Genomic DNA, 23,470 nt, shown 5'->3' on the forward strand with positions numbered 1-23,470 from the left:
CAGCTTAGACTTTTCACTCACAAAAATGTTCGTAGTTTAAAAGTTGATACTTCTGGAGATATAAAACCTAAGAATGTAAAGCAGTCTGGGAATTTCAGTTTGCATGCAGCCTGGGCAGAACAGTCTTTGCCACACTACCAGCCAAAACCTGAATCGGAAGAATGTCTCAGGTGATGGAATACCAGGCATGAGCAAGATTGATGAATAAGAGCTTGAGGCTTTTGCATACATACATACAAACATACACATACACACAGAGGCACTTATATGTGTACACACAAATACACAAATGAAACAACTCTTAGAATATGTAGAAAAGTTTAAAAATAGCAATAGAAAATATGTCCTGAGTAAGAATTAAGAGATGAATTTTAATATTAGAAAGTCCTCATGAACTTTCTTCAAAAAAGTTTGAGACTATTACATAGGTAGGGACGAGAGATAGTAAGAGAGTCAAGTAATTACTATTAAAGGGATCGAATGAATCAGAGATCCCAGCAGGTGCATCTGAAAATGATCATATCCTGTGTCAAATGTTAGAAGATCTTCTAAAATAGTACATAAACACTCTGAGCAGTCTGTCTAGTGGTAATATCATTGGAGAAGTTCAGAATTGCTAGTCTATGTCTAGATTAAATAAACCAACAAACATGGCAGGGCAATGTGATACAAACCTGGAATTCTAGCACTCAGACTAAGGCAGGAGATTAGAGAGTGGAATTAAATAGTGATACATTTCCTGGACCAGGTAGTATAATTTTGTCTAATAAAACAAACCAAACAACAAGAAAGGAATACACAGTTGGAAGTTTGGGCTAATTTTGTTATTATATTTTGAGAAGTCAAGTTTCCTATTGAAATGCAACTCGTATATAATCTTCAGTTTTGTTTTAAATGCTCTCTTCATTCCAGAACATTCCTAGATTCAAAATGGCTCATGATTCCCAGCCAAAATTTGAAAAAGTAAGTAAGCATCATTCTGTTGGATTCCAAAGAAATGAGGAAGGATTACAAAATCTTAAGCCTAGAGAAATTTCAAAGTTCATCTAAAGCAGGACTTTGTAGATCATGCTAAATTAGAATTTAGAGTTAACATAAATATTTTAGTTTTGCTTCTAATTTCATATTTTATAGGATACTACAAAATTCTTTTTGAGTAGAGGGTTTAATTAACAAATTCACAAATGATTCTGGCATTCTATTTGCCTAGAATATGCTTTCAAGAGAGTTATAATTAGATCTTAGTTAATAGAAAATTCCAACAATTCATGTATAAAATGATAATGTAAATAATCTAGACAGAGTTGCCAACAAATTGATATTAATTTATAAATATAGAAAAATTGCAATTTTTGAGGGTTTTGTATAACATTGTATGAAGAGAATAATTGTGTGACATCTTCTTTCTTCTACCTATATGTAACACAGGAAACAATTTCCTTAATTACGTGCCTCTGTATACAATGAGAAAAATGCTACATTTGGGGTTTGTTTTTGTTTTATTGGTTTGTCCTAGGGCTTGAAATCTGGGCCTGGGAACTGTCTCTGAGCCTGTTTATGCTCAAGGCTCGTGTGCTACCACTTCAATCTCAGTGCCACTTGTGTCTGAATTTTTCTGAGTTTATTGGATATTTGAACCATAATCTTCTGACCTTAGCATCCTAAATATCTGTGATAGTTTAAAAAAGTATAAATATAAATAACATTTGCAAGTGTTCTCATCTCAAGAATCTTACTGGGGGAAAAGTGATGCAACCCAGTTAATTGTAGTATTCTTTCCAGAAGAAGGAGAGAATCACATTATCAGAGGTGTAGTATTTTTTTCACAATAGAGATAAGCTATTCATGATGTGAATTAAGGGAATATTAAGGTGCACTTTACAAGTTGGAAATTATTGGACTAGGATGACTTTATGGCATAAATCTTTGGATTGATGGTTCATAGAAATTATAGCTTTCTCTGATAAAATTTGCTTACTCTTGAAGAATTAATTACAGATGCTTCATAATTTTATCCTCTACCAGAATGTGGCTATTTTTCTGTTGACTTCTCAATCTGTAACACTCCATTGGAAACTGCATCTATTGCAAAATTACATAACATGCAAACAGGTACTGTTTTGAATCGCTTAGGTATGGAATGTTCAGAATTTGAAAATGAGTAGTTATTAGTCATAGGTATTTTGAGGAACACATATATTCTGTCCTCTTAACAACTCATTTACTTTTAAAAGTTATGGGTTTCCATAGAATTAAACAACATTCAGTTTTAGTATGAGAAAGTACTAAATTTTCCCTTTTTTCAAAATATTGTCAAGTTTATTGTGAAAATATTGTCTAGTTGTATAACATTCAAGTTGATGACTCTCTGATAAAAAAAGGAGTAATCAATTCAAATTAGATGCCAAATAATATTGATTTTTAAAAAGTTACTACATAAAATAATATTTACTATAACAATACAGTGAAATTATTTTTTATGTAGCTTATTTTTTAATTTAATTTTATTGTCAAATTGGTGAACAATGGGTTACAGTAATTGTAAGGTAGTGAAAACATAACTTTTCAAACTTTTTACCCCCTCTTTCATTTTTCTTACAGTTTTCTTTCACCTCAATACTCCTCACAAGTTTTAATATACATTTCCAACATATTGTCTTTTGAGTATTGTTATTGCATTGGCTTGCCCTTTGTCCTTTGTCTTGCAATTTTGTTGTTCCTCTTCCCTTCCCTAATTAAGGTAAATGTATACACAATACACAGGGCACAAAATCAAATACAGCTGATGCCAAACCATAGGTGGAAAACCCAAAGAAAATAGAAATCACATAGTACATTAAAAACAACTGCAAAAAAATCTCTGTTTCCATACCTTGGAGTTCATTTTGCTCAGCATCAGCTTATATGTTCATATATACACATAAAGCCACTGGAAAATAATAGTTGCATGGACACTATATCATATCAACAACATGTTACTGTTTTTGATGGAAAAGGTTGAATTAGGATTAGGGAAAACGTGATTCTGATAAAGGAATTTCAAAAGAGTTTAAAAATTATGACAGGTATCAGAAACCTTACTGTAAATCCTGTAGGTTCCCTTGAGAATTGTCCTTACCCAGGAAATATACTCTCACTGTGTGAAATTCAAAGTTCTTAAGAAAACTAAGACATCAAATTTTGTGAATTGACCTTTAATTACCCAAATTATTCTTTGAAAAAGATAATTTGGGTCAAAATATTTAGGGAGAAAGGGCCCTTCAAAATGAAAGAAGGTATTGGGTTCACACTTTTCTGTTTGTAACACTTTCCACAATGTCTTTGCATGTGAAGCACTGAAACACAGAAAAAAATCTGATTGGTTACACCAATGATTACACATTTCTAAGTAGCTCACAAAAAATAATATCCTTATTAACATGAGGTAGTGAAGACTTCTCTTATTACATAAGCCAAAAAGTTTGGGATCAGAAAAGAATTGAGAAAATGGAAAGGGTAAGAAAACAATGTTCTTAGAAGCCCTATCTAAGCATACTGACTTCAGCAGTGGAGGGAGGCCAAAAATTTTGATATAGATTGTCTTAATATTTTTGCTACCTAAAGTGATTTTACAGAGCCTATTTGGCTCACTACAATGTAGAACAGTTTGAATGAGGACAGGAAAATAAATTCTACGTCCAAATGAGGCAACTTAAAAGAGTTTTAAAAGAGAAACCATGAAGATGTAGCGGGGTGGGGTGGGGAGGAGATCTTATAGTCTTTCAGCTTCACTGGACTTGAAGTCAAGAAGCTGTGCTTAATTGGAAATCAGGGAAGAGCTAAGAGGAGGACATAGAATTAGGACATAGAAGCATTGTCCTTTGTAATAGACACTGTTACCCAAGGTATGGATGATTTAACTCTATTCTATTCCATACATCTTGCTGAGCAAATGCAAGACTAAGAAAAAATAATCTATTGAAATAATTTTGCAAAGAATAACTTCACTGATCCTGATATGGTATCTAAGGAGAGTCTTAAGAGAGAACATAAAAGTGGAGTATACTTCAGTTTCCTCTAAGCATCTTGTTAGCAAAATATATCTTTGAGGTTAGAAATGATTGAACCAAAAAGTAGTGGAGTACTTATTTTTGTGGAACTTTAGACACAAGAAGACTTTCAAGGTAAAAGAAAAAGTATAGCTAAATATTTGTGATCACAGCTTCTTGGATCGGTTTTTTGGAGACAAAGTTTTACATTAGAGTTTGTCCTCATTAACATAGATGTTGGATTTTCGTGGCAACCAAATGCAAAGGTGAAGCTTAATGGACTCCCTTGGACAAGTAAACAGCATGGTAGAAAAAAATGGCAAATAATATTTAGGAAATTAGTTTGGCTAATTACTTTGCCAGAGCAAAGAATGAAAGATATAATTCAAAATCACTTGACTTAAAAGTATGAAGAAAGAGTAGTGAAGAGAGATGAGAGAAAACATAGAGGACTCTTCTGTCTACAGTGGAGTAATGGATTCTTGATCTTGTTTCTTCCATTCTATCTTCACAAGCTATCAAGTGTGGCTGAGGACTGGAGTATCCATTGCAGACAAAGAGAACTCACAGAAGAAAATATTTGCAGCAGATGTAGGTGATTCACAACCTTAGATAATCTACTTAAATCTGTTCAAAATTCTCTGCTACCCCAAACTGCCTTCTTTGAACAGCTTTGTTTGCTATTCCCAAGATTACCCTTCATGAACTATTTAAAATTTTGAGAGGTCATATACATCCTCTCTAGAGATTGCTGTTTGGTTATGATTTTTGTGTGTTTTTGTTTTTTGTTGTGTTTTTTAATTAAATTTCAAAAGGTTGTGCAAGTGTATTACAATAAATATGTCCATCTAATTGTCCAATGCTCCTGGATCAGAGTGACTCCTTCTATCATTCTCAACCAACCCCTTCTCCAAGATGTATGTCAGATTTATCACTTCCTTTATCACATGTGTACATTGAGTATTCTAGCTGTACTTGCCCCTTGTTCCATTTTTCATTCATTCTGTCTTTACTATTATTCCTCTCTGGTTTCAACTTCCTGATAGTCATTCTGTTAAACTGTTAATATTTTGAAAGGTTTATATACTATCCATGGAGTTTCAATCCTTCGTACACTTGAACTGATGTCAGCTTATATTTCCATAATTCATTAATCTGCAATAACAATTTGCAAGACTGGAGACGTGAAGCACCTAGACATGATTTTATTCTCATCCATTTGTAAGATTAATCTTTAGTCAACAAGAAAGTTTAAAAATGGCTTAGAATATATTCCTAACTACCAAATTTTATAAATGGCTTTGAAAAAGGTTTGTGATTATTTTATTTTACATGGGATAATATTTTCTACTACCTATAAGTTTTGGAAAAAGAAGACTACGATTTACTACTATACAGGAATATGGTAGAAATAGAAGACAGATTTTATGTTTGTCACATCTCTGATGAGTACCCATATTCATGACTTTAAGTCATATTTCTTACTATGTTAAACTGATAGGTAAAATATAAAACAACATATGATAAAGCAACTATTTGTGACTTTTTAAAATGTACCTTAGTAAGTGATTAAACTTACTTTATTAGCTAGTGTTTGGGTTTGAATTATGGGAGGTTTTTCTATTTGACACATTTCTGTAAGGCACCTACTGAACAACACAAATGGTGGGTGGTACTATTTCTAAACTTTAATGAATGGTTGAACCGGTTTGGCGTTAGTGCTGGGTAAATAAAACAACTCTATTGTAACTTGCACCCTAAACTTGAAAAATTTTGTAATGTCAATATTGTCTACTTGTCAAATGTTATTTTGGTGAATGTGATTTTTAAGAGATTATTTGAAAAGGAATATGTTTTCAGGAGATTAAGTGTAGGTTATCATTGTTTTGAGACTGATAACATTTTTATTCTACAGAAACAAGTTTTACTGAAGTACCAGTATTTTGAAGCATTAACGATCTTCTCAATTAATGGTTTTGTGAATTATATTTGACCTGTAAGTCAAGTTTTCCTAGCCTTGGTAGACCAATTATGGATCTATCGTTCTAGGAACTATTTTTTTTGCCTACTTATGCTGGACTGAAATCTTGGAGTAATCATTAGAAGAGGGGTATTAAAAATAATTTTGTGACATTTGTGATCTTGGTCACTCATATGGGCTGGTCATTTGTTAATTGAAAGTTTGAATTACTGTACTTTCTCTCAGATTTTGTGATCTCATCTTTCATTTTAAGTTGCATTGCATTACACAATTGCTTACCACTAATTCCGGTGTCATAAGGAATTGAGATGGATTTTCAATTAATTTCTGTTGGCAAGTTTCATGAGCCTCGGTGAGAAATCTTCCCCTTGTTATCAGATGAAGAGGATAACTAAGACCTGGGATCCTAGGACCCATTGGTCCTGCAGAAGAATAATACCTTTTAGATATCATATCAGCAAAATTTGGGTACAATAAGTAGAAATGCTTCAGAAATATAGAGAAAAACATTTTGCAACCAGTGAGTTAAAACAATAAACAGAGCAGCAGAGCAAAATCCCTTATAGATTAGAGGAAAACAATTGTTTTTTTTTTACAATGTGAATTCAAAAGACCAAGAATACTTAGAACATATCACAACTTTATACCAAAGACATTGCATTGATACTTTTTATATTCTAATGTACATTCTAAACCTTATTATTTATATTCAAATCTATTTATTGTAATAAATATCTATTTATTTGTCAAATTATCAATTAATTCTAGTAAGTTTCACTGTGTGAAAAAATATCAGCACGTATAAATATAAAATATATAACTATAAAATATAAGAAAAAAGGCACATGTTTTGCAATGTTCTGTTGTGGTTAGGGTATCAAAGGCAACTGTGTTTTAAAATATTATTCCATTATTTCTACCTCAGTGTTTGGTAGAGTTGGACCTAAAACTTTACCATTTGGAGATTTACAGCCTAGAGACAAGAGGAAACACTGTGATTAAAACATTACCAATTTAAGGCCTAATATCGAGGAGAAACATATAGACTTCTCTTGTAACTATGAAAATATTTGATGAAAGAAAGGCAGTAGTGTAAATTCCTGCCTGGATGGATGGTAGATTGGCCAGGACATTTGGTAATCATGCATGTGAGTTTTTTTTTCACCTTCTTGGCTTTAGCTCCTATTGAAATGTTAGGTATAAAAAACAATTATATTTTGATAAAATACCTTCTAGTCTAAATGATTCTGTCTTAACTGTTTATCTCTCTATGATCCCTTTTAACTAATATTAGTTTTGTTCCAATAAGAAAATCTATGCTGTCAGGGTAAGATATTCTGGTTGGTCTGTTGCTACAGGGAAGAAGAGTAAAGGGTCAGGTAGACATTTATACCAGTAAGACATCATTTAGGAATTTTTAAGCTGCAGAAGTTTAGAAGTAGCTCTTAAGCAAGGCTTACTTTGAATCCATTAGCTCCACAAAGCTAACTCAGTTTATAAATAAGTACTTGAAAAACAATCACCTTTGACCTAGCTATAAAGGCTTCAAAGTATGATCAAATTCAAAAATCAAGAACTCTAACAACAACAGATGCTGGAGGGGATGTGGACAGAAAGGAACCTTACTTCATTGTTGGTGGGAATGTAAACTTGTTCAACCACTTTGGAAAGCAGTATGGAGGTTCCTCAAAAGACTTCACATAGATCTCCCCTATGATCCAGCAATCCCACTTTTGGGCATTTACCCAAATGTTTACAAACAAGACCACACTAAAGCTACCAGCACAACTATGTTTATTGCAGCATTATTTACCATAGCTAAGATATGGAACCAACCCAGATGCCCCTCAGTAGATGAATGGATCAAGAAAATGTGGTATATATACACAATGGAATTCTATGCCTCCATCAGAAAGAATGACATTTCCCCATTTGTTAGGAAATGGAAAAACTTGGAAAAAATTATATTAAGTGAAGTAAGCCAGGCCCAAGGAAGCATCGGTCCCATGGTTTCCCTTATTTGCAATATCTAGTATAGGTATGAGTCAAGCGGAAAAGGTCAGATAATGTGATGTTAGGAAAATGAACCCTTAAATATGCATTTTAATGTTTTCGTTTCTTTCATGCATGTGTTTCTAACGCATTTATAAGATTATTTCTTTGTTGCTTTGTATGTCCCTCCCCCACAGTGTAACCCCCGCTTTCACTATATTTGATGTCAGTATAACATGTGGAGGAGATGGGGACAAACAAGTCGTTTAAGGATTCAGGTGGACCTGTTGCAACAATGAGAAGTACAAAATGTCATGTCAAAACCAGCTTTACAATGTCGGTGTGGGGGGGGAGGGGGGTATAATTGGTTGGGGGGAGGGGGTAAAATTGGGTGGGGGGAGGGGGGAGGCGGGGAAGGGAAGTGAAGGGTAAACAAAGGAGGAGGCTGCAATGCTTGGTAAGAAATGTATGCATTATCCTGCCCATGTAATTGTAGCCCCTCTGTACAGTATGTTCTCAAATAAAATAAAATACAATTAAAAAAAATTGCAAATGTGAGCAATCGACCAAACAATATTAGCTTTTCCCAATATACACAGAATTTTAGAGAAGTAAGATCAATAACGTTTTTAGGAACAATAAGGTTTCCTAGTTACAAACAGTCAACCAAGGATATATGCCTGTATAAAGATTGCATCAATAACTACTTAAATTTACAGGATACTACATGCTTCAGCAGGACGTTTACCCAAATTACTACAATATAGAGATTATCATGGCACTTGCACAAGGATGATATGAAAATTTGTGAAATATTCCATATTTTTCATTCTTGAGATGCAAGAAATGAAAAACAGTCATTAAAAAATTTATTACAAAAATACAAGTCGTTATGTCGAAAAATGAACTTTACAACTTTGTGCTGGTGGAGGGGTAGCAGGGAGGATTGAGTGGGGAAGCAGGGGAAGGATGGGAATGGATGGGAAGGGTAAATACAGGAGGAGGCTACAATGCTTGACAAAAAATGTACTCATTATCTTGCCCATGTAATTGTAACCCCTCTGTACAGTATTTTCACAATAAAAAATTTAAAAAGGCAAATGTAACAATATATGTAATCCATTGAACTGAAAGTTAGTTTGACATCAGTGTGTTAAATCCTCACCTTAGAATGGCCTTTACATAGCATAATCTTTACAAAACATTTGAAATTGGATAACATTGTCATTTTATCCCAAAGAAATAAAATACTATAAGGACCTAGGAAAAAAAAGGAATCTTAAACTTTTTCTATATGGAATGCTATCTGAAATAACACATTTATTAACGAACCTATATATTATAAAACAATGTATAATTCAAAGTATTATATCTAGGAGAGAATTAAATAGATTATGGACATTATACAAACAAAATACAGAGTATTTTAAAATATACTTTTTTCATACAAGCACCAGAAATATTTTTAGTTTCTGTACTACTCATTTCAACAGATAAGTTAAAGTGATTTCTGATTTAAAAATGACAAACCCTGCAGAAATCATTATAGATGTATACAAACAACTCTTGAATACATTTTGACATCAAAGTCAGGCAATTCACTTGAAGAATACTATGGAATCCATGAATTTTTAAAGTAAGATATTGCTGTTGCTTTGTCTTGTGAAAATATTTTGTACAGACACAAAGATGGATTTGCATTTTTGAAATTTAAGAATCTTAACCAAACCATTATGAGTTAGGAGAACAATTTTTACAGCCTTCCACAATTTAAAAGAGGTAGTGATACATATTTATCCTTTTGGCAATATTAAATGCAGTTTCTTCCAAGTCGTTCTTCAGACCTGGTTTGATATAATGCTTCAATAGAAGGCAATCCAGCATATCTTTGATATTTCTATTCCAAGCAGCAAGATGAAAGGGAGTCAAGAGGACTTTACTTTGGGCATTGGTATCTGCCTCAATGTGAACTAAGGAAGCAGCCACTCTGGTATTATTCAACATATAAGCACTGTGCAGGGGTGTCTAGCCATTCACAGTAATTGCATGAATATCTGCCTTGAGCCACCAACTCATGGACCATGTCTAAGTGCCCACTGGAGGCTTCCCGATGAAGAGAGGTATACTCATCATCATCCCTAGTATTCACATGAGTGGCCTTTTAGGAAAGCAGTGTCTGCACTGTAGTAAGCCAATTATTTTCAGCAGCCCAAACAAAAATTTGTTTTAATACTTCTCCATTTTTTTGCAAATGATATCATTCCTCACTTTTTCATCTTGTTCCTTGTCTTCATCAGAATTGCCTAACCAGAGACAGTGAGTACCAGTGGGAATGGGGTGCACATGTATTCCAGAATAGTTCACGTTGGTTGAACTGGTCAGAAAAATACAGTGAATTTTCTACATCTGTTATTTCACCATGATTTTCTTTCTCTTTTTCCAATTTTACTATTGGAAATTATTCTAACTGGAGAGTAGGTAATTCATAGAGAGCAAAGGAAAGGTTTCCTCCATATTCAAAGGTACAGACTGAAAATGGGACCAGTGGTGTCTTCATGTGCAGCTTATTATAGGAATGAGAAAATATGAAATAATGCCTTCTATGTAAATGATTTGGGAAATGGCAGAGCAGAAAGTGAAATGATGCAACCAAAAATATAAAAGCAAAATAAATTAGGATAATTATGGAGCAGTCACATTATCTATGAGAGCCATGAAAGGGAGAGAGGAAGAGAGAGACAGATGTACAATGACCTAGCTAGCCACAAAATCCATGCCTCTAATCAATTTATAGAGCAAACAATTTTATTTTTTAAAAGAGGTGGAAATGGAATTTATGAATTTTCTTGAAATTAGTAAATACATTTTTATTAGCCTACATAAAGAGACATAGCTTTGACCAAATTACAGACAAAAATCTAAATCCTTGATAATTCTAGTAACAGATCTGACTGAAATCAGTTGAATCACACTTTTCCTGTAGAGTGAAGGAATAGGTCCAGGCTAGGAAAGCAGCTAGAGAAGGCAGACCGATTGTATCTGTGACAAAACTTTGTGGAAAATGGTATCAAGGATTAAGTACTGGTGATCCACTTGCACTGGAAGTGTGAATCTGAACTATTGCTTGCTGATTCTGAACTATTTCTTTAATAATTATAAGTTCCAAGAAGAAAAGGTGAGATTTAATTGATAGCAAAGGATTAGTAATACACTTTGACTTCTCATTAAGCACCTTCAATCATCAAAATCACATGAAGACAATAGACAGGCCTACTTTTTTGGATGAAAACAAGTATCTTTAAAACAAGGTAATTAAGTATTCCTACAAAGGACTTCTATTTTACTACTGCATTATATAGTTTTTTCTAATGTTGGGTAACAAATAATGGATCTATTAGAAAGCTCTTAAAGCTCATATGTTCAATAGTGAGTTCTCTTATATTATACCATGGTATTTTTGTTTATGGTTTTAAGAAGAAATTTACTAGCTTAAATTTCTGACAAGACAATATCATCACTGTACAACTTGCTTCTATACTCTAAGTTTTAAATTACTATCTAATATGTGTATTAGATAGCTATAGAGGAAAAACTAGAAGCCACACTTGTGGCTCATGTGTTTATCCTAGCTAATCAGAAAGATGAAATCTGAGGATTGTGGTTTGAAACCAAACCAAGCAAAAAAAAGTCCATTAAATTCTGATTTGAAAGTAACCAGCAAAAGCTAGAAATGGAGCTGTGGGACAAGCAGTAAAATTCTAGGCTTGAGAAAACTACAACAAAAAAACAACAAATTCTGGGACAGAGCCAGGCCATGAGTTCAAGCCTAGTATTAGCACCAAACAAATGAATTAATTAATTAATTAAAATAAATTAAGTGGTCACATGTGGCGAGGCAAGTAAAATGTGACACCCATGGTGACTGGATTGTGTATTATTTTGTAATAAGGCAAATTAACATTTGTCCTAATCACTAAAATTTTATTTGTACTTTTTTGTACTAAACCCTGAATTTAGCATGCAAGTATATGTGTGTACATGTGCACACGTGTGTATGTGTATATGTGTGCGTGTGCTGTTGCAATGTTGCTTGCCAATGTGGACAAGGTGAGGCTCAAAAGAGCTAACTGTGTTGCAATGTTTTTATTTATCAGTGTTCTGTCATGTCATTTCTGTGGAGCCACCCTTCTGTACATTTTATTTGTCAAATAATATCATCATCATAATCAAAGCATATACAACATTAAGTTAGATAAAAGAGACCACTTTCAGCTCTTATTATATGTTAGGTAAGAAGATACAGATATAATTAGGTAGTAAGTTATTGCTGTAAGATGACTGTCAGTACAAAATATGTATTTGACCTCTTAAATTGGTTATACTTTTAAGATATACTCATGGAGTGAGTTTGACTGACTTGACCAAACAGGTATTACTCTCTGGTTATTCCTGTGAAACACAAGGTGAATAAACTCTTTCTGGATTTCTGTTGAAAATAACTTTCTTTGTAACATTATATCTATTCTCACTAAGATAATCAACCCTGTATTTATTTGGTTTGAATATCTCATCATATTGACTGAAAACCAGTATTGTGGATATGCTTGCTAGATATACCGTTCAAAACAAACAAACAAAAAGCATGTGTCACCTCCAGATTGTGGATGCATTTGAAGTTCTTTTGTACATGCAATGGGATCCTCACTAATGGCTCTTTGTGAAAGTAACTATCACAACTTTAACAAATAAGGCTTTTCGAATATCTTTTCCAATATAAATAACAACCCCGAGAGCATCCTGCAATTTCTGAAAAGCCTTTGAATATTTTTAGTATTATTTCAGTTCATTGACTATAGAGCTATAGACATTTCTGAAATAAATGTTAAGATCTGAAGATGTAAGTGGGTATATAGGCTTTTTATGCAATAGAATATTATGAAATATTATGAAATAGAATAAAAGGATATAAGTGAATTTGGTAAGCTAATTATTAGAATAACTTTGTTTTCTAGTAACAGGTTTTTTTTTCTTTTTTTGGGGTCCGGTCGTGGGGCCTTGAACTCTGGGCCTGGGCACTGTCCCTCAGCTCTTCAGCTCAAGGCTAGTGCTCTACGGCTTGAGCCACAGCGCCACTTCCGGCTTTTTCCTGTTTGCTTATGTGGTGCTGAGGAATCGAACCCAGGGCCTCATGCATGCAAGGCAAGCACTCTACCACTGAGCCACCTTCCCAGCCCCAGTAACAGTTTTTTGAATGTAGATGATGCAGTTAAATTATTTCCTTTGTGGCTCTGTACTTCAGTTAGTTTTATAATCTTGATAATTATAAGAGTGAATTTGTAGAAAAATAAAGGTATTTGAAAATGATGGATTAATCTTGTGTTTTCTCTACTCCCAAGAAAATGAGTTATTTTCAAGTGTTAATATTTTATCATTGAATCTTCAATATCACAAGAAATTTTGAAAAACATGCAGTAGTATTGATGTCTTTTTAAACCAATTGTATTCACAAGTTGGAGAGTCTTTAATTCATGCTTAGGTCTTGGTTTCCATGATTTTTAACCTCTCGTTCCTAACATTAATGATAGGTAAGACTGCATTTTTGGGTATATGAAAGGTAAATATTTATCTGGGGTCAAAGGTGATTTTTATATCAGTCTTGCTTTAATAAAATTTTAAAGCAATACATTTCTCTCAAAATATTGGGTATAAAAAGCAATCAAGATACATCTAATGGTAAACAACTTATGTGAGCTACAATGTGGAAATGATTGGTCTATAAGACCTGCAATCTGTTTCCTTCAGGAATTGGGGAGATTATTCTTTCAGTATGACTGCGATGCAGTGTTGTCATGGGAGAGAATATAATTTCTACAATTTTGACCTAGAAATCAAAAATGTTATAGTTTAGCAGTTCCTTTCACCAGGGAGGTATAAATTGATTATGAACTTGGAGTTTTCATATTGCAGTTACCTATTTCCTTTTTTTTTTTTTTTAGTTGGTCTTGGCACTTGAACTCTGGGCTTGGGTACTGTCCCTGCACTCTTCCGCTCAAGTCAAGCACTGTACCGCTTGAGCTACAGTGCCACTTCTGGTTTATTAGCGGTTTATTATAGATAAGAATCTCTCGGACTTTCCTGACTGCGCTGGCTTTGAACCGCGTTCCTCAGATCTCAGCCTCCTGAGTAGCTACAATTACAGGTATAGCCACCGACATCCCGCTTAGTTTCCTATTTTCTAACAAAGATAAAGTGAAATATTATTAGAGTGTGAACAATAATTCTGGGAAATTTTCCTAGAATTAGTGAACTAAGCGCTGGTATTTTAGTCACAAAATAGAATGAAGTTATTTGATACGGTGGGAATGGGCCGCAGGCTAAGATTTACCATTTGTGAAATGTTGTACTAGTAATTCCAACTATGAAGACTTCAATATCATCATCTGAGAATTAGAAATAGAAGTAGTTCTACTTTATGGGATTATTGTGAGGATTAAATTAGATACCATAGGTAACGTACTTGGAAAAACAATCAGCATTTGATCCTTTCTACCTGTTATTTTATCATGTGATGAATTCTAACATTTTTACTGTGATTTTTATATTGTTTCTCTTTAGGATATGCAATGTGATGTATTGACATTCATTTTGTTGGTCACTTTTCTGTCATTTTGAGGAAAATAACTGCAAAGAAAATTTCTGAGAAGGAAACTACTATTTTGACTCATGATTTAAGAGAACACACTTCAAGGTTCAGATGTCTCCATTGTTTTTTTTTTGGGGGGGGGTCCGGTCGTGGGGCCTGAACACTGGGCCTGGGTGATGTCCCTCAGCTGTTCAGCTCAAGGCTAGCTCTCTACCACTTGAAACACAGCGCCACTTCCAGCTTTTTATTTTTGCTTATGTGGTGCTGAGGAATCGAACCCAGGGCCTCAGGCCTGCAAGGCAAGTTCTCTACCACTGAGCCACCTTCCCAGCCCCGTCTCCAGTGTTTTTAATTATATTTTTATTAAATAGTTGTATGAAGGAATTTCCATTCAACAAATCAGTTTATAAGTACAATGGATCTTTACGTAACTTTCCAATACCCTTCCAAACCTCACCCCACTTTCATTTCTTCTAGTTTCTGCATTGAATATTATACCTTCCCTCTCTTCATCCATAACTCTCTTTATTCCTTCCCTTTGACTTCCGCTCATATCTTCCAAATGATAGTTTCTTGGTATTCATTTTGTTGGAATAAAAGTTCAATTTTATAAGAAATTACACCTTTTAAATACTCGTCTGCAAAGAGCATGCTTTGGTTAATACTGTTGTGTAAACTTGCATAAAGTCCTATGTTCCAAATACACGACAGAACATGGGTCCTCTGTGTGTCTGGCTCTGACTTAGTTTACTTAACATATTTTTAGATCTATCTATTTCTTTGCAAATTATGTAACAGTCTTCATAATGGATGGGTGCAATCCAACTGTGTATATGTGCCCCACTTTCTCCAACCATCCTTCTACCATAAGACATCTGGGCTGTTTTCATAACATGGTTACGGTAAATAGTGCAGCAGTGAACATGGTTGTGGAAGTGATTTTGCTATATCTTTTGGAAGAATTCGTCACTATCTTTCTGGGAGCAATCCTCTAGACAATTTTTCAAGAATAAGTACATCCCTCCTTTCATCTCCATCATAACGTTTTGCAAGGCCTCAAAAACACACTACCCCCTACAGGTCTCAATAAGCTAAAACCACACTGGGCCCATATTCTTTCAATACATTTTTTTTCATGATTATACACATAATTTACTGAGAACCTTCTATGTACTTTTCTAATGTGGGAATGAGAGACATGACAATAGAGTAAAAGTAAGAAAATTTCAATTTAATTAGCTATTATAATATTTAAAAACATTTTCAGCTCTAACTCATAGCCTTACTTACTATTGTTTTAATCTTTATTTGAGTACTTCATCAATCCCCTAAATTATAACAGGTGCGTTAAATACAAAAGCAAAAATTGTGGTTTGATTTTGACACTCATGTGTGAGGATGCACAATATGGGCAAATAGATAGATTGGAATTAATACCCATTATCCATTATGTTAAATTAAGATGGTTTTCCCAAACTGATTCTCGCAATTCATATTCCATTCAACAAGAAACTTGTGACAATTCCCTTTGTTTTGCTCCTTAATAACTTTTGTTTCCATTTTATTTTACAACGAAGGTTGATATTTCATAAATCTACTGTAGATACAAAGATACGATAAAATATTTCTGTCTGTATGCATTGATATATACATACACACATCTATTACACAGGTTGTAATGATAATTTATAACTTCTGTAACTACATGATTTACTAAACTATTTAAAAAATAGACAGCTTATGCCTGGAATCCTGGTTACTCAGGAGGATTTCCTGCAGGTTTTTAAGTACTGAATTAATTTGTGTTTTCTTGGGTTGTTTTGTTTCATTTGAATGTATGTGTTGAGTTGTTCCAAACTTTCCTTTTGTTTCTTTCACTCACGTTCTTACCTAAGTGCTGAGAAACCAATTCTTCTTTCTCAAAATAGTCAAGGTGAACATTATTTATTCCAAAGCAATTTCAGTAATATTTAAATACCTTCATACATATGAATGTTATACGAATGCTAAGTGCTGAGAATGGTCTTTTTATTTTCACAGCAGTCTTTGGCATACACAGACAGATCATGAAATATATGAAGATAATAAAACTATACATGCTTGCCAGGAGGAGAAAATCCTATTATTAATTGTTTGACAAAGACTTCCCTTCTTGTGAAAGAAATACACTGTTTGATGCAGAATTTCACAAAATCATATAGCTAGGAAGAACCTAAACAATCATCTAATACTACAGAGTTGAGGGAGATGAATTGCCCTCCTGAACAATTTACTTTTGGGTCATATAAAAGCAGGCTTGCAAAAAGAGAATAGACTTTAGAGAAACATGATCAGTTGTATGTAAATAGCTGTTTAGCTGATTTTGTTAATTTGTGAACCAATACATGGCAATAGGGTACAACAAGGTAAAAAAAATTAAAGAAGGTAGTATTGAAATACTCATTGGTGTGTTTGTGTGTTCACGCACACGTGTGTATGCACACGCACATTTGCAGGAGCTCATGCATGTATTCATCATTCCTGAAGCTTGTTAGTGCCTGGGCACTATCCCTAAGCTTCTGTGCCCAAGGATAGTGGTCTACCACTCGAGCCACTGCTGCACTTCTGATTTTTTGGAAATAATCACATGTATTTTCATGATTGGACTGGCTTTGAACAGTGGTCTTCAGATCTCAGCCCCCTGAGTAGCTAGCTAAGCTGATTCAGCCTCTGAGTAGCTAGTTAAAGTTCTGACTATCCTTTATGCTTCACTGCTCTTTTATTCTTTTCCTGAGGTAATCACAAGCCTAACTCATATATATGTCAAGTTTTTTAAAAATACTGCTACTGCTTGGCACCAGGGGCTCCCATCTTTACTCTTAACTACTTAGGAAGCTTCAGTACAGAACCCAAGCCTAAAGTTTAGTGGACTTCCTTCTCATTCTATAGCTGGGTGAACTGGATCATTTCCACGGTCCTGCACTATCTAGAGGCAAAGATTGGAAGGACTGCAGAATCCAGGCCAGCCAAGGTAGGCAGCTAGACAAGTTGGTGTGCAACTCTGATGCTATTGATGATGGGAAGGCTAAAAGGACAGATCAGGTGCATGTTCTTGTGGAAAGGGAACCCCTATCCTATAATTAACCACTGATATGATGCCAGCCTAGCAAGAACAATACTCCAAGTTGAAATCCCCAGTTACCCACAACCAAAATAGGTAAATACATTAACATCCCACAACTTAGTACAATCTGTTCTTTGTTTTAATATCATCTTTATCTGATTATCATATGATGTGACAGAATAGTTTCTTCATTATCTTAATATATATTTTAAAAGACCTAGAAAGTTCTTTCTCACTTATTAAGTGCAAACGAATGGCAATTCGTCTCATTTGTTACATATTTGACTACCACTATAAATTCATCTTATGATTTTTATTAATAGTAATATATTCTGATTTATTACTTTACTTGTAACATTTATAAACTTTTTGCTTCTCTGCTGAAGTTTAAGTATTTAAATAGTATCATCAAAGTATATTCCTTGGGTTCCTAAGACAGTTTTTTACAAAGTTTTTAACCAATGGCTTCTAAGAATTCTTAATTGGTATATTATTTAGTTTATTTTTAATTTCAATTTAATTTTATTGTAAAGGTAATGTACAAAGTGGTTACAGTAACATAAGTAAGGTAATGAGTACATTTTTTAATGGAAGGAACATTGTTATCCCCTCCATCGATTTTCTTGTACACTCAAAAAAAGAAATACTGATACTTTAGCTGGTGCTATTGATCAATGGGTACTTTTGCTTTCTTTGTTCATGCATTTTTTATTATAAAATTGATATACAGAAGGTTTACAGTTTCTTCAGTCAACTAAAAAATGCAATTCATTTCATTTTCTAAATTTCAAATTTTGAACTTAATTATTTTCTTTTGTTTCTTTAGAGTAATTCTTTTTTCAGAGTCGAAGGATTAATTTAATTTTGCATGAGTTTTACAATGTAAATTATTTAGACACATATATTTTGCTTTTAAAATATTTAACATGAATATTTAAAAATTATTTTCTTAATTTTTATATGGTTGGTGAATTTAAATAATTTTAATTTCTTATAGTTCTAAACATATTTGTCCTTACTGTGTTTCCAAGAAGCACATACTTTATTAAGAAGGCTTCATTACCTGGTCACTTTTTGGAAATATTTGTACTTGAATTAAAAAAATGTTTGAGCAGGGAATGGTGATTTGTGGCTTCCATTTTCTAGCTATGGTGGGAAATATAAGCAGGGTTTGTGATTCGGGAGAGGCTTTGAAATGATGAGACCTTTATTATAAAAGTATCCAGAGTGAAATGATTAGAAATATAGCCATCTCTAGCGAGATATAGAGCATCTGGTTATCATATTCTAAATCTTGAGTTAAAATACCAGTAACATCAATCTTTTGTCAAAATAAAAGTATACATGTTTCAAAATGTTTATTATTTAAAACTTGTTTGCAAAGGTTCTCGTGTCTTCTATTTCTTAATTTTCAATTTAGTTGATCTATAAGAATCTAAGTATATTGTGAGTATTTTATTTCTAGTAAACTTTTAAATAGTATGAGCAATAATATGATTTCATATTAACATATTTTTACTATTTGTGATAATTACCTCTGTTTAATATGATAATATCAATATTCCAAATGTGTGTATGTTGTGTGTGTGTGTGTGTGTGTGTGTGTGTGTGTGTGTGTGTGTTAATGTGGGTTTTTGTGTGTGTGTGCTTTGGGTGTACTTTGTAATGTTTGGGCGATCACACCATTGCTTCACACATGCTATGGCAATGTTTTACCATTGGGCTATAGTGTTATAAATTATGACTTTTTAATTTTCATTTCCTGTTACTTCAAAATCATATATGATAAAATATGATCCATCTTCTATCCACGTTAGTAATTTTTATTGTTATTTTATTGTTATTTACAATATTTCTACTGGCTTTCCACTTCCAAACTTGTAGCGACCGTCTACTCGACCAGCGAGAAAAAACGACCACCACACCAGGAGTCTTCTCAGATCACGCTTTATTGGAGAGCCTTTTAGTTGTAGGAGAGCTTGAGCGCGAGAGAGCGTGCACCCGAAACATGGCCACTTATATAGGGAATTGGAACACGGGTCTTTCTATTGTTGGTCGCCTGCCTTTTACCATCACCAGGTGTCATGGGATTGGCTGGGGACTCTACCTGGCTCGCGCACGCGCACAGCCCAGGCGTCCCGCCAAGCACCGTCTGGGGTGGTTACCTCAAAGCTGCAAGGGAGTGGGCGGAGTCTCGCCTCGGCTCCCTACACAAACTCCTGTGTTTGTTATTGATAAAGGTTTATTTTCCTTCTTTTCTCTCTTCATTCTTTTTCCCTTTAGAGTTTACCTATCCTTTCTTTTATTTCTTTGGAAATTATCATCTTCCTATTACAATTTCTTTACATTGTAACAGGTTTACACAATGCTTTATTTTCTATTTTTCCCATGTTCTCTGATTCTCAGTCAAAACTATTAGGTGGATTAAAACGAAACTTGATTCAGGACACCTTATATTCCTGTTTCTCTTCTTTGAAGTCTTTCTGTTTTTTGAAACACAGTACCAATGACATACAGCTCCTATGTGGTCCAACATTCTATCCCTTCTCACTCTCTTCTGCCGTGCATCGTTATCTAAATCTTAACTCATTCCTAAATTAATTTTAGAAAACAAATATAGTCTTAGAGCAAACTAGCCTTGGAATAGATTTCTTAATTTTTTGAAAGTACAAAAGAATTGATAATCCTTTGCATTGGAAATAATTTTAAAATGTTTATCACTTATTATAATTCATATACCAAGCAAGAATAATTTTATATAATCATTACAAATATCATTTTATTACTACTGTAAACTAGAATTAAAGTCCAATTCCAATCTATTACCTAACTATCATTATTCTTAATTCCTAATCATCACCTAAATATCTTAAACAATCTAAATAGTCTTGTCTTTAACATAGACGTAAATATTTTATACTTTTACTTAACATTTTCCAGGGGAATGTATTCATGTTTCTAAGAAATGGTCACAGCAGTTAAAATTTGGTTTTGTGAAATTAATGTGATACATTTTGTTGTTGTTGTTGTTTGCAAGACTTTGGCATTGTCCCCAATGTTTTTATGCTGAAGGACAGCACTCCACAACTGGAAGCACAGAGCTAATTCCTGTTTTTAGTGATTAATTGGGGATAAGACTCTAACAAGTACTTTTCTCTCTGGGCTAGTTTTGAACACAATTCTACGATCTCAGCACCCAGAATAGCTCGAATAATAAGCGTGTCACTGGCACTTGGTTTGATGTATTTTTTAAATTTTAATTATGTTTTAAGATGTATCTTTCACTATAATGTACATCATTCTACACAGAAATTTAAATATATGTACATATTTCTGATGACAAATAATCTCTAAAAATCTATATCTTTCTGCACATAATGTATATATAGATATATATGTATATGTATTTCTGAAGACAGACTCCCTCTAAAATTTTTATGCTACTATTTTGACCTTTTGCATTTCAAAGATATACAGTCTTTATCTAAAAGTTCCTGAGAATAAAATAACTAATACTTGATTTGAAAGTAGAGTTTATTACTTTAAAGGAAATTTTAGATATACACATGATATTGTAGTAACATTTAGAGTATATCACTTGAAAAAAGTTCTGTTCAAACTCTTAAATATTTGTGTGTAGTGACAGAGAGAGAGGAAGTTAATTCATACTGGTTAGGAATTTGTAATGCTTCAAAAATCTATTCCATAATTTGTTAAAAGCACATAGTCAAGCTACCTGATATAGTTTAGTTTTTTTTAGTTTCTCTATTTGTTCAAAATTTTAATATGGATGCATGCACAGTGGTAACATTAAAATTATTAATCAAAAGACAAATAATAGCAACGTCATAGACACATACCAGGCTTTCAATAATTAGCATTTATAATGCTAATAATAATTTTGGTGAGGATGATGACCACAGTGTAGCCTGATGATGACTTATTTTTATTTGTGCATGAAAAAAATTGCGATTTTAAACCAACAAATTTAATTTGTCTCTTTTCTTATTTGTAAGGTAAGGTGGAAAAGGTAAGGACTCTTCACTTTTCTTTTCTCTTGCTCTAGAATTCAACAAATTCATTCTTCAATATTTCTGGTATACTATATCCATTTACAGATGAGAAATGTAATGCCAACAGTCAATGTAGTGAGTAATTAATGATACTAGAATTTGTGTCTGAGATATTCACTCTGTGTGCTTACATGGAGCAGTAATTTGGTGATGGAGAAGAACAATATGAAAAGTCTATGGGGAAAAAGCATACTATGTAAGCAGTTGTTTTAGGACAAAGTGACCAATGATGAGTATTTGAAACAGGCCAGTTTCAGTTGCATAAAAAGGAGTACATAGAAATTATATTAGTGACAGAAACAAAAAATCTTGATCATTCATCTTATCTAACAGACGGAAGTAAGAAGGGTAAGAAGAAATCTAAAGTGCTCCCACATCTCTGGCTGGCAACCATGTTAGTAATATTATTGGTGATAAGGATTACAGGTGGAAATGATGGATTTAGAGGAAAAAACTCTCTGATAGTTCTAAAATTTATGTTAAACAGATAAGTCTTTTTAGACATCATTAAAATATCCACGACGAAAAACAGGTTTAGAGAGGTAAACGAGGGAACAAATTGTCAGGAAGATACTGAAGGAAAAATGCTGTTTGGATTTGAAAACTAAAAGGACATAGAGGAGTTCAATACGAACAGTGTTTTGGTGAAAGTCATATTAATAAAATTTTGAGATATGAATGTGAAACCATAAAATTCTGGATCCATGAATTCAACAGATCCTGTTGATTTAAAATATTGAGAACAAATTCTTTTATCCTGACCTTAGAAGAAGTATACAGATATAACTGTCATGATCTTTACTTAGAGGAATTCTGTGAATATTTTTGAAGAGTTTGTTTAGCCAGGTGATTATAGATTGATCTACAGCACAGATAAGACTAATTTGTCTACAGTTTCAATGAGTGACCCATGTATCCATTCAGTTTGGGATTTTATTGAAATATCTTTAGATATGTTTGGATATTTTATCAGCCTATTCATTATAAATGTAGCACAAGTAATACTGATGTTACTGATGTTACTGAACAGTCCTTGAATTGATTCTTCTTTAGAATAGAAAATGCCTGATTGACACATCATAACTGATATATATTCTATTTAAATGTAGTTCTTGTTAGGGATATCTCCATGCTGAAATAACCCTGTCAATCAACATGCCACAAATTCTTATATGTAGGAAGTACTCTTATAAACTTTAAATGTTTATTGAATGGGAGAGTTCAGACATTACCCTCACCACTAGGATTAAATGCCTAAAAAGATAAGACATTTTTTAATGCCTTTCTTTCATTTTCTCATCCATATTTGCAATAGGGAAGGATTCTGATGTAACAATAATACAATGGTGACTTGTATTAACACAGCATCTAAGATCTTGTGTTAATTCGGATACTTACTAATAAGCTCCAGGTTTTGTGGATATTTATATTTCTCCTGGGTAAACTAATGAGCTCCAAGAAAATGTCCCTAAGGAGCCTTTCAATTCTAATATCACTGTTTGTCTCAAAATGCTTTAAATTCTATGCCCTCTAATGTGAGCATAAGGTTATAATGTGGAACTATTCTCCTCAGAGAGTGAGTACTACCCTATTGCTTAGCATGTACAAAGTACCTTCATACATAGACTGGGCATGTGCAAACAAGAAGTG

The 23,470-nt window shown here is 33.4% G+C and overlaps 1 pseudogene; it reads left to right on the forward strand.

Annotated features, from left to right (window-relative positions):
- The first annotated feature begins 8,728 nt into the window (after nucleotides 1–8,728).
- LOC138806890 (U6 spliceosomal RNA) lies at nucleotides 8,729–8,828 on the forward strand (annotated as a pseudogene).
- The last annotated feature ends 14,642 nt before the right edge of the window (nucleotides 8,829–23,470 follow it).

This window comes from Dipodomys merriami, unplaced genomic scaffold, assembly GCF_024711535.1.
Source record: "Dipodomys merriami isolate MVZ:Mamm:240054 unplaced genomic scaffold, mDipMer1.0.p SCAF_100, whole genome shotgun sequence".
In the NCBI taxonomy this organism is placed as follows: domain Eukaryota; kingdom Metazoa; phylum Chordata; class Mammalia; order Rodentia; family Heteromyidae; genus Dipodomys; species Dipodomys merriami.